The following is an 11,830-nucleotide window of genomic DNA, read 5'->3' as shown; positions in this document are numbered from 1 at the left end:
ATGTTGCTCTAAAACCTCTCTATCTACTCTTCAGCACTGATAGTGTCTCTCCAGATGTTTAAGCTGCCCACGCCATATGTACTAATGCAACCCCATACCATCAGAGATGCAGGCTTTTGAATTGTGCGCTGATAACAAGGTGGACTGTCCTTTTCCTCTTTAGTCATTCATCTGACCACAGAACAGTTTTCCATTTTCACTCAGTCCATTTTAAATGAGCTTTGGCCCAGAGAAGATGGTGGCATTTCTGGATTGTGTTCATACATGGCTTTTTCTTTGCTTTACACAGCTTTATCCTTCATTTGTGGATGGCACGGCCAGCTGTGTTGACAGTGATTTCTGGAAATGTTCCTGAGCCCATGCAGTGATTTCCAGAACAAAATCATGCCTGGTTGTAATGGGGTGCTGCCTGAAGGCCTGGAGATTATAAGCATTGAGTACTGACCTTCAGCCGTGCCCCTTGTGCACAGATTTCTCCAGATTCTCTGAATGTTTTGATGATCTTATGGACTGTAGATGGTAGGATATTTAACGTCCTAGCAGTTTTACATTGAGAAATATCTTTTAGAAATTGTTCCACCTTTTAGATGCAGGTTGCTACAGATTGGTGAACCTCTGTCCATCATTACTTCTGGGAGATTTTGCCTCTCTAAAATGCTCCTTTTATACCCAGGTGTACCACATACTTTTCCAGCCTTTTGTTGCTCTGTCCCTACTTTTTTGAGATGTGTTGCTGCCATCATATTTTCATGAAATGGTAAAATGTCTCTGATATGTTGCTTATGTTCTATTGTTAGTACAGTATGGGTTATGAGATTTGTAGATCATAGCATTCTGTTTTTATCTACATTTAACACAATGCCCCAACTTTTTTGGAATTGGGATTGCAATCAAATTTCTGGAGGCAAAACTGTTCATCTGCTGAGACTCTCCCAGTAGTGTTTAAAGGTGCACTGATGAAAAAATCCAGCATAAGCTGGTAGATGTTGGTGCTTGGTAAAATGATTGTCCTCGTTTGAAAACGTGGTGACCTCAGGTTACCTGGATACTGAAGGGTTCATTACAGATGAAACACCTCAGTGAGGATCTGAGGAGCTGAACAGAATATTCTTTTTGCAGCACAGCTCCCCTGTGCTCACTGAGATATCCTCTGCATTGTTTCTGTGCTTGTGTTTAAACGCTCACACACTCAGACGGAGCATCATCATGACTGTGAGCAGGAGAAGGCTGGATTATGTAACTAGATCCACACTGGCTGAACCCCACTGCAGCAGCACGGAGAAACAGGGAGACACAGAGAAGAGAGAGAGAAGTGGTCCTCCCTTCATCTATTTTTACCTCCTCTGTTGGGCGACGAGCCTCTGCACCCTGTCCCTATCCCTTCATCCCGCCCCTCGCTCCATCTCCTCCTTTTTAATTAACCCTCCTCTTCTCCTCCTCTTCCTCTCTCTCTATCTCCCTCTGAGTCATCTCCCCTCCCCCCCTCTCTCTGTCACATCTCACCTCCCTCCTCCCCTCCTGTTTTCCTCTCCATCTCTCTCTCCTCCTCCTCTTGCTCTGCCTCTCCAGTATTTTCTCGCTCCCCCAGAAAGGCAGGACACAGGCAGGCGGCAGGTAAAGACTCCCTCTCTCTCTCTTTTTATCCACTCCAGATGTTTTGTTATTTTACATCTTTTGTTTTATTTTCCTGTGATCTGATTGGCTGCTGGGTTGTGCAGAGAGGATGCTGTGTCTGTGTGATAGAAATGCTTCATATCTAGGTGTAACAGTGGATTTATACATACTTGTGTATTTTCCTGTGTGTGGTTTTTCTCAAATGGCCGTCATGACAGTGTGTTTGTGAAATAATGCAGTAAAGCATATGTGTGTGTGCATGCTCAGTAGATGTGTGTATGTGCCGTCTGAGGTGTTACTGTGGGTGTGTGATGGCTGTCAAATGTGTGTGTGTGTGTGTTGGCAGCAGGAAGAGTGTGTATGGAGGCTCCTGCAGTCGAGTGTGTTGGATGGTCATGTCATCTAATATGGCAAGCACACAATCGAGTCTGTTGGTGTGTGTAGCCTGTTCTTTATTTTCTGTAATTATTATAAAAATGTTGGTATGTTTTGGCTGTAAATAATGTGTGTGTAGGTGTGTATGTTAGAGCTTATACACTGACTTGGACTGTAGCTGTAGACTGTGGTTTTTTTGAGTGTGTTTTTGATGCAGTCAAGCAGTAGTTTTTAAAAAGTGTGTGCAAAAATAGCATGTTTAAAGATCAGTTATTTTGCATTTCAAAACACAAATTTGAATTCCCTGTTGACCATGTAAAGCAATTCGTCTCACTGTCTTGATATAAGTGTAAATGAAGCAAATAAGATATAGTTTTTTACTTAATAAAATACAATATGAAACGACACAACACAATCAAAGTGGTGAAAGTGGTGATATATGATGCAATGTAATGAAATAATATGATACTTTACCATACAGGTGTCTCAAGACGCTGAGAGAGGTTCAAGAGATGCCTTCCAGAACCAAAGATTTAAAAAAAAAAAGATTCCAAATAGTATATTGGATCCATTCTCAATAAAATATATGCATAGAATTTGTTAAATATCAAATAAAAGGAGAGAGATCTATGCTGAAATCAAACTGTTTTAAAAAATTCCTAGAAATGTAAGTCTGCACATGGCTATTCTTGAATCTGCATGGCTTTGTTCAACTATTCTTCAACCACCTTCAGGTACAGTGGGGGTCCCTGCTCTCTGGGACCTTGATACTGTGGTTCGAGGGCTAAAAAGTTTGAGAACCCCTGAAATACAGTACCATAGCATACAGCATGGTACGGTACAATAAGAAACAATACAACACGGCCAAAACCAGTGGTGCAATATGGTATGTGATGTGATGCAACACAGTACAATATGATACAAAACTGTATGATAGAAAATGAAACAATACCATACCATACAATTTGATACAATGCAGTATGGCACAGTACAATAAGGTACGAAACAACACAGCACAATACAAGCAGTGTAATGTGATATGCAATGTAATGCAATACAGTGTACAGTATTACAAAAGGATGTGGTATGATATGATACAATTTCAGTACTATATTATATGATACAATGCAAAACAATAAGATTCCTTGGGATTGAATATGACGTAATGTGATAGATGCAATACGATTCAATAAGATAAAATACAATATCATACTGTATCGCACCATACAGTGCAGTACGATATGATAGGATGCAAAACGCTAAGACAGCATTTTATTCTATTTGATTGAATACCATGGGATATGATACAACACAATATGATTAGTTACCATGTAATTTAAGAAGACATATGATACAATATCGCATAGAATTATATCATTCCATATGATACAACAGGATAAGATAAAATGTGATAGAATATGATACATGATGATACAATATGATGCAGTATGTAATTCCATACGATACAATACAGCCTTGGTTCCCAACCTGGGGTCCAGGACCTACTTTTGGGGTGGGGCAAGAGATTTCAGAGAGGCTCGATGGCCCGTCTGCTCTCAGGTCGTTAAAATCAGGTCCAGTCAGACTACCTAAAATCATGATAAAATCCATACGAATGGTTCATACCAAGGCCTTTTGGCAATAACACTTGTGGTTTGGGCTATTGTGTTTGGCTTTAAACGATGACAACAATTCAAATTTATGTGTGTTTTTGACAGATATATGTCACTTTTTTCCATGTGGGTTAAATATGTGAAGTGGGGCCTAAAGGGAAAAAAGGTTGGGAAGGTACTGTACTGCAGTACAGTATGGTATGGTACAATAAGATACAGTTGATGAAATGCAAAACAGCACAACACAATACAAGTGGTACAATGTGATATGCGATGTCATGAAATGCAGTGCAGCATCATATAACACGATATGATGTGGTATGATACAAAACAATGCAATTCGCTATGATATGATAAAGGATTCAATATATTATACAACTCAATATGATATGATACAAAGTGTTTCATACAATATGATGATACAATATCATATTTTACCATACTGATATGATGAAAACAAAAACATGTCATTAAATTTAATTTGATTCAATACTTAATAGTTTGATACTACACGAGATGATCAGTTAACATAAGATACAAGATGATACAATATCATACAGTATTGTATTGCGTCACATTGTACCATATGATTCAACACAAAACAATGTGATACAATTAGGTTTGATTCAATATATGACACAATAAGATATGATGTTATTCAATTTGATATGATATGACGATACAATATGAATAAATCCAATACTATACAATAATATACAATACAGTATGGTACAGTACAATAAGATACAATATAATTAAAGTGGCTATGATATAATACAACATGATAGGATAAGATACAATGCTATCCTATACAATAAAATATGATACAATATCTATCGAACCATATCGTACCATATGATACAATACGATAAGCTGCGATACAAAACAATAAGATTAGATTGGATTCAATTTAGGATACAATGCAATGAAATACGATACAATATGATGAATAGGAAATGATGATACACAAAGTTACAATAAACCTTACTGTCCACTTTGGGAAATTTGTCTTGGACTCAAACACAGTTGCCACAATTACAAACCTAAAATCCCCCCCAAAAAAAAAAAAATGAAAGCAGCTGAAAAAAAAAAAAAAAAAAAGAAAAAGAAAAAGAAAAACTGCTCAAGGGAACAGTCCAAAAGCCAAATGTCTGATTGTACAAGGACTTGTGGCTGTCCACTGAGCTGTTTGAGTTTTTTCAAAGTGAACTGAGACATCAAGGAGCAGTGGTGTCCTTATTTTACAGCCCTGTGAGAGCAGATAGATGATAGAGAGAGCAGAATCCAGCAGCAGCCCTGCTATAGCTGAACTACAGTGTGCCTAAAAGGACAAAATAGCATGTAATAATTGCAATTAAAAAAAAAAATCAAACATTAATTTGGGACCTTAACTGCATCCCTATTCCCCAACGCTGACAGCACATTTTTGCAAGTGATTGTGTGTTAATGTGTGTGTTTTGGCTGCAGAATTGTGTGCATATATGAACTCATGCAGTGATTTGATACACCCTACCTTGTAAGATTTCTTTCTTAGGGTTTCTGTTTTTTTTTTTGTGAACATGCACTTATGTATATTTTTTAATTTATGTATATGTGTGCTTATATGCATTTATTTGTGTAGCTGCAGAAGTTGTGTATATGTGGGTGTGCATGTGTGTTAGAGCTTACACAGTGACACGTATTAGTGCAGTTCTCTTGCATGCATTTTTTCCTGTATTTCTCAGAAAATGGTAGGCACTAAATTGCGTTTTGATGTGTATGATCTGGTAGCTGGAAGTTTTGTGTGTATGCACTCTAGAGCTTGTGTAGATCCAGTTAATTTGAATGCAACAATATGTTATTTTTTCCACCTTTTAATGGTCATTTAAAATTCTAACAGTACAGTGACTTTCATGTAGAGTGGAGAATGGTATCTATCACATTTCCACAGGAGCCCTGGTCATCTGCTTTCAGAGATGTGTGTGTAATCAGTTTGCATGTTTGTATCTGATTAGATCATGCATGCATTACCGGGAGTATCAACAGTGTGAGATGGTTGATAGGCTTTTATAAGGAAATGAACGTGTGAGTGTTTGATATCTTATAATGGCTAGCACAGGAATGTGTGAGTGTTTTGGTAACAGGAAGATTGAGTCATGGATTGTCGAGTCCTTGTTACAGCGAGTGTGTGACGGATCAGAAATGTGTGTCCGTCTCTGGTCGTATGTGGGAGGAAGTGAAGTGTCTGTGTTTAAGAGTACTTATAATAGAGGACAGCCATGAGGAAGCTGTTTGTGTGTAAAAGCAGTCACATTATTGGCTCTATGCATGTATGACATGGCTCCACTTCCTGCTTGTGTTTTCTCTCTCTCTCTCTCTGCCATACGTGCGATGATGAGCCCTCTGTTCCTCCTCTTCCTCCTCGCTTCATCTCTTCTCTTTTCTGCAGCCAAACAGGGTCATTTAATTATTTATCATGCGCTCTCTCTCTCTCTGCTCTCTCTCCATATCTCTTGCCCTGCCACGTTCCCACTCACTCTATCCTCCATTGCTTTCTCTCTCTCTCCTCATGGCTATCCTCTATGCCTTCTTTTCTTTTTGCATAAATTTATCTTTGAAGCCGCATTTCATCACTCTCTCTGACTCTTCTTTTTATTTCTTATTTTCATCTTCCTTTTTTATTTCCTGGGGTATCAGGTAAAATATTTTCCATGCAGCTTCAAATTTTGCGCTAAATGACTCAGTACCTGAGACCCTTATGAGTACTGGGTCAGGATGACACAAGCCTACCTTAAGAATGATTCCTACATGTTTGCTTTTTATGGCTTGCATGGTACACGTGTGAAAAAGTCATCGTCCTTAAACCTAATATCTTGTGCAATCCTTGGTGGCAACAACTGCAAGCAAGCGTTCGTGGAGGAATTTTGTCCCACTCTTCTTTGCAGAATTGTTTTACTTTAGCCACACTGAAGGTTTTTCCAGTATGAATGGCCTGTTTAAGGTCATGCCACAGCATCTAAATAAGATTGAAGTCCAGACTTTGACTAGGCCACTCCAAAACCTTCATTTTGTTTTTTAAGCCATTCAGAGGTGGACTTGCTGGTGTGTTTCTCACCATTGTCCTGCTGCTTAACCCAAGTGTTCTTCAGCTTGAGGTCACAAACTGATGGCTGGATATTCTCCTTCAGGATTTTCTGGTAGAGAGCAGAATTCATGGTTTCATCAATTACAGCAACTGGTCCTGGTCCTGAGGCAGCCTTAGACCATCCAACTACCACCAACATGTTTGGCTGTTGGTTTGATGTTAGTTTTGCTACAGATATAACGGGACACACACCTTCCAAAAGTTCAACTTCTGTCCCATCAGTCTGCAAAATATTTCCCCAAAGTCTCTGGGATTATGAGGATGTTTTTGGCAAATGTGAGATGAACCTTTGTGTTCTTTTTGGTCAGCAGTGGTTTTGGCCTTGATGCCATTTTTGCCCGGCCCCTTTCTTATTGTTGAATCATGAACACTGACCTTAACTGAGTCAAGTGAGTCCTTTAGATGTTCTCCTGGGTTCTTCTGTGACCTCCTAGATGAGTCACCGATGTGCTCCTGGAGTCATTTTGGGGCCCATTGAGGTCTAAAAAAATCTTCATCCATTGTAAAGGTAAATGGTGATAACTTTATATTGTTTTTCAACCTGAATAATAACCATTCTTATCAAAGCAAGAGATGTTTTTAAAACCTGTTTATGCCAGAGTATATAGCCTTCTTCAAAATTTAAACCCCTTTTCTTAAAACAGAATTAAAATGAGTAAAAAGTGGCAACAATGTAAAGAGAGGGAAAAAAGGGAGAAAGTGCCAAAAATTTGTTAAGAAGGAGGAAAAAAAGTAGTAAAAAGGAATTACGAGTGGCAGATTTGGTGAACCAAACCATGAAATGCCAGTAAAATAGGCAAGAATGGGCATAAAAGTGGTGAAAATGTGGTTACCAGTGGCGTTAACGACTAAATGAAGGCAACAATAGTTGGAAAGTGGCAAACATGGGTTAACGTTGACAAAAATGGGCAAATAAAGTGGTGAAAAGGGTTGCATAAATGGCAAAATGACTAAAGAATGGCAACAATGGGTCAAAAGTTGCAAAAACGTGCAAAAAAGTGGTGAAATCTGTTTTTGAAAACTGGCAAAAATGGGTAAAAAGCAGACAGAAAAAGTGGTAAAAGGGAAGATTTACAACTGGTCCAAATTTTCTCCATTTGTGGATAATGGTTCTCACAGTGGTTTGCTGGAGTCCCAAAGTCTTATAAATACTATACTGCTACTATACCAAATCATGGTAGCATGTTTAAGCTTTGCCAGACCTGGGAACCCCCATTTCAACAGCTGAGAGGCGGAATTGCTACGGATGAATTGTATTTTAAAGGAGTTCCCCAGAGTGGAGAAAAATCAAGGATTTTGAATGCCTGAAAAAAACTTAGCAACATTTTAAGGCCAGTTTAAGTCATCTTGACGAAAATAAACTTGCTTTTAGTCAGTTTTAGTCATCAAAGATCTGTTTTTGGCTTTCTTTTGGTCTGGTCTTTTTCATGGAAAAAGTTAACACCACTTAGAAAATGGAGAAATGCCTCAGCTGTCACTGGGTAAGTGGAGTAGCACAGGAGTAACCCTGGACTTGTTGGTTTAAAGACACTGACTTAAATGTTGAGACAATATTATCCCTCGATAATATGCTTCATTTAGAGATTATGCCTGGATGTAGAGCTTGTAAAGTTCTCTGACAAAGCTGAAATAATCTCAAACAATGGCCATAACATAAAAGTTAACTATAAACTATGAGAAGCTTAAAACCTGTTTAATGAGCTCTGATGCCTTAAACAAAAAACATGTGAGATGAAAATATACATAAGATCATAAAAACATTGCTGCCTTTGCTTAGCTTCCTTGTTTCATATGTTAAGAAGTTATTCCATAGGGAATAGTATGTGTCTGCAATTCTGTTCATGAAATGCTCCTCTAGCTGTTCTTTAATTCAAAGAAAACAAGCCAGTGCTTACTCAATGATAGAAAAAGTTAATATAAGCTATAATTCAGAGTATGTTTTTATTTGTGCAGTTTGTGTGTATCTGATGTAAAGTGGTTCCCCTGTAAGGAAATATTGCATCCTGAGGCTGCAGGATTTTCATTCAGCATGGTAGGAAAATAAAGTGAATATTTTATTTACCCCTACAGAGGAGTCTGCTGCTTTAGTGTCAGACCAATATTAAGGTTGAGTCCTTCAGAACTGTTTAATGATCAGTCAGTTTAATGTGATGACTGCACGCCATTAAGACATTTTCATATCAACCATGACGGCAGACACCAGGGTTTAGATTTGCTATTACACCAGAGCAGCATCAGCAGAACTGCGGGTGTTTTGCCGGTACTTTGTGGTGAAAAGGGAGTGATAATGACTGAAATGTTGAGACTGTGGATGTAAGGGGTTAAAATGAGATTCCTCATGAAGGTGGCTGGTCTTAGCTTTAAAGGTGGGAGGAAGAGCTCAGAGCAAAGTCTTCACTTCAGAAGGAGGCAGCTAGGGTGGTTCTAACAATGGATCAGGATGCCTCCTGGCCTTTTCCCTGCAGAGGTCCAACTGGGAGAAGACAAGAGAACTTTTTGCATTCAGTGGGCCTCTGAGAGATATAGATGAGGACATGTCCATTGAGTATTTTCAGATGCCAGCAAGTAGATTTGACTCATATCAACTTGTGCAGAAACTTATCCCACTCTAGTGTAGGGGGTGTATGTGAGCAGCCAGATCGATTTGTCGTTAGCACCAGAACCATGGGCTTGACCCAGCAATTTGGGTTATGTTTTTGACTCCAAAATCTTAGTAAAAATGACCAGCTTGCTTTACCAGATTATCAGATTCAGAGCTAGGATGCACCCTGAATTTAAAGTCTGCATTTTTTTCTCTATAGTAGGCCAACCTCTCCCACAGTCAGGAACTGACCAACTCAGTGGATGACTTCCCTCATGGTGCAAAGGTGTTCAACACTGAAACAACAATAATTTACCAAAAACATGAGCAAAGGAATCTCAACAATGATCACGGTGTACCACACGACATCTAAACACGTATAGATGCATCTTAAACACATCTAAATAACCCCCAAAAGCATGATGGGAAAGCTCCATCTCTAAATTTAAAATAGCATTGTCCCCATCCCATTCCCCGGCCCATTAAGCAACCTGTTTGCTGGGTCCCAATTTCTAATCCAACATCAGGTCAAACCCAACCTGTGACCCACCAGCCTTGACTCAGCATTTTTAGTGTGCACAGTTCAAACAGCCTTGTCCTCAGAGTTTAAGACATGGAGAGACGTAATACAGTGTAAAAGACAGCTCCTCTTGTTACGGTGTCAGGCTGCAGGTCGGAGAAGTTAAAGAAATTAAACTGTGGTGCTTGGACCCAGACGTATTAACCAGGCTTTGAGTGTCACTGAAGGATGCAGAAGGGCTGCAGGACAACTTTCAAACCCTAGCAACAGTAAGCACTGCTGACTCTGAAATTGAGGTCATGGGTGCTGCCAGAGCAAAACCTGTAAGTGAACTAGGAGCAAATGTAACTGGCTCTTGTTGCCGGGTAAATGGTCCAAACTCATGCTGCAGTTAGCAAGGCTTTGAATATTTAACATAAGTGCAAATTGTTTTCTTATTAAGTTTAATTCAGACACTAAAACCGATCAGAGTTGTTGGGGTGTGTTTTTTCTTTCCATCCCATCTCTTGTTAAAATGTTCTCTCTTCCCCTCATCCTCCTGATATCCATCTTCATTCACATATAATTATAACATTAGCATTGTCCTCTCTGCTCTCTCCTTGCGTGCCTTCGTCCCTCTCCCTGATTTGCGTGTTTCATTTTTTTCTTTCTCCTGTGCTGGTTTATTTTCTGCTGAGCACTGCAGTCTCTGCTAGGTGTGGTGTGCTGCGTTCATGGTGTCCTCCCTCTCCCTCTCCCTCTCTCTGCTGCTGTAGAGCTTACGTAACTCACAGCAACCCGCACAGACAGCAGCGGGGCGAGACACAGACTCAGAGAAGAGAGAGAGAGGGATGGAGATAGGAGTGAGAAGATAAAGTCATCGAGGTAGAGACCGATGTGGATGGAGGAATGTGCTTATTGATATGAGATGAGTCTGTGCAGTTAATAATGAACACTTTAGAATGTTTATTACCCTTTATAAACAGAGGAGTGAAGAAGAGCCAAGGGTTTTATGTTTTTTGGTTGCTTTGAATGTCGGTGTCTTTGCCATTGGTTGTTGACTAGCTTAAACTGCAGCGCTGCATCATGTTTCCATCAACCTTGCCTCCCTTATCCTCTAGTTTTTCACCGTTTTAAAACATTTTTTGCTTTGGTTTTGCCACCAAACATTTAATCCATGGAGCATTTCAACACTGATGATAAATGATTTTGAGTTATGAAAGAGTCAAAATTTTAAGTTTAGAGGCTGAAATTTTAGATAAAAGTCAAACATATTAGTTAAAAAGGTCAAAACACAAATTAAGTGTCAAAATAAGGTTTTTAAAGAGGCAAATAAATGAAAAAGAAAGTCACAGTCATGTTTTTCAGGTCAAAATATATTAAATGATATGATATAAAATTTGCAATCATGAGTTTAAAAAATTAAAATACGAGTTAAACTTTAAAATTGCGTGTCTAAATGGTCAAAATGTATGATCAAAAGTCAGAGTTATGAGTTAAAAAAGGTCAAAACACAAGATAACATTTAAAATAGTGATTTTAAAAGGTCAAATTATGCATTAAAATTTAAAATTGTAAACCTAAAAGGTCCAAATATGCCTGGAAATTTAAAAGTGTGAACCAAAAAGGCTAAGTATCAAATTAAAAGTCAAAGTTAGAAGTAGATAAAGCCAAAACATGAGATAAAATTTGAAATAATGATTTTAAAAGCTCAAATTGTACATTGAAAATTACGAGTCTATATGGTCAAAATATAACTTGAAATTTCCAAATTTTAAACTGAACAGGTCAAAATATGACTCGAAGTTTAAGATTGTGAACCTAAAAGGTCCAACTATGACGTGAAATTTTAAAATTGTAACCCTAAAAGATCAAAACATGAAGTCAACAGTTGCACTCTGTGTTCGCTGACATGGACTCAGGTTTTGCTCGCCGCATAACTCAGGATCTTTCCTGCTGACCACTAAAGTCTTCCTGCTGTGTCTCCACCTATAGTTCCTCCGTGTACTCTGGCTCATACGTAG

The 11,830-nt window shown here is 38.7% G+C and overlaps 1 protein-coding gene across 1 annotated transcript in view; it reads left to right on the top strand.

Moving 5' to 3' along the window:
• The first annotated feature begins 1,505 nt into the window (after nucleotides 1–1,505).
• Nucleotides 1,506–11,830, top strand: part of eno2 (enolase 2) — a 42,065-nt gene continuing 31,740 nt past the window's right edge. The window contains exon 1 of the mRNA XM_041809047.1: nucleotides 1,506–1,614. The gene's annotated coding sequence lies outside the window, so the exon portion shown is untranslated. The remainder of the gene's footprint in view (nucleotides 1,615–11,830) is intronic.

Source organism: Cheilinus undulatus, linkage group 16 (assembly GCF_018320785.1).
Source record: "Cheilinus undulatus linkage group 16, ASM1832078v1, whole genome shotgun sequence".
Taxonomy (NCBI): domain Eukaryota; kingdom Metazoa; phylum Chordata; class Actinopteri; order Labriformes; family Labridae; genus Cheilinus; species Cheilinus undulatus.
The sequence above is the reverse complement of the archived record's forward strand: the minus strand, read 5'-3'. Positions and strand labels throughout refer to the sequence as shown.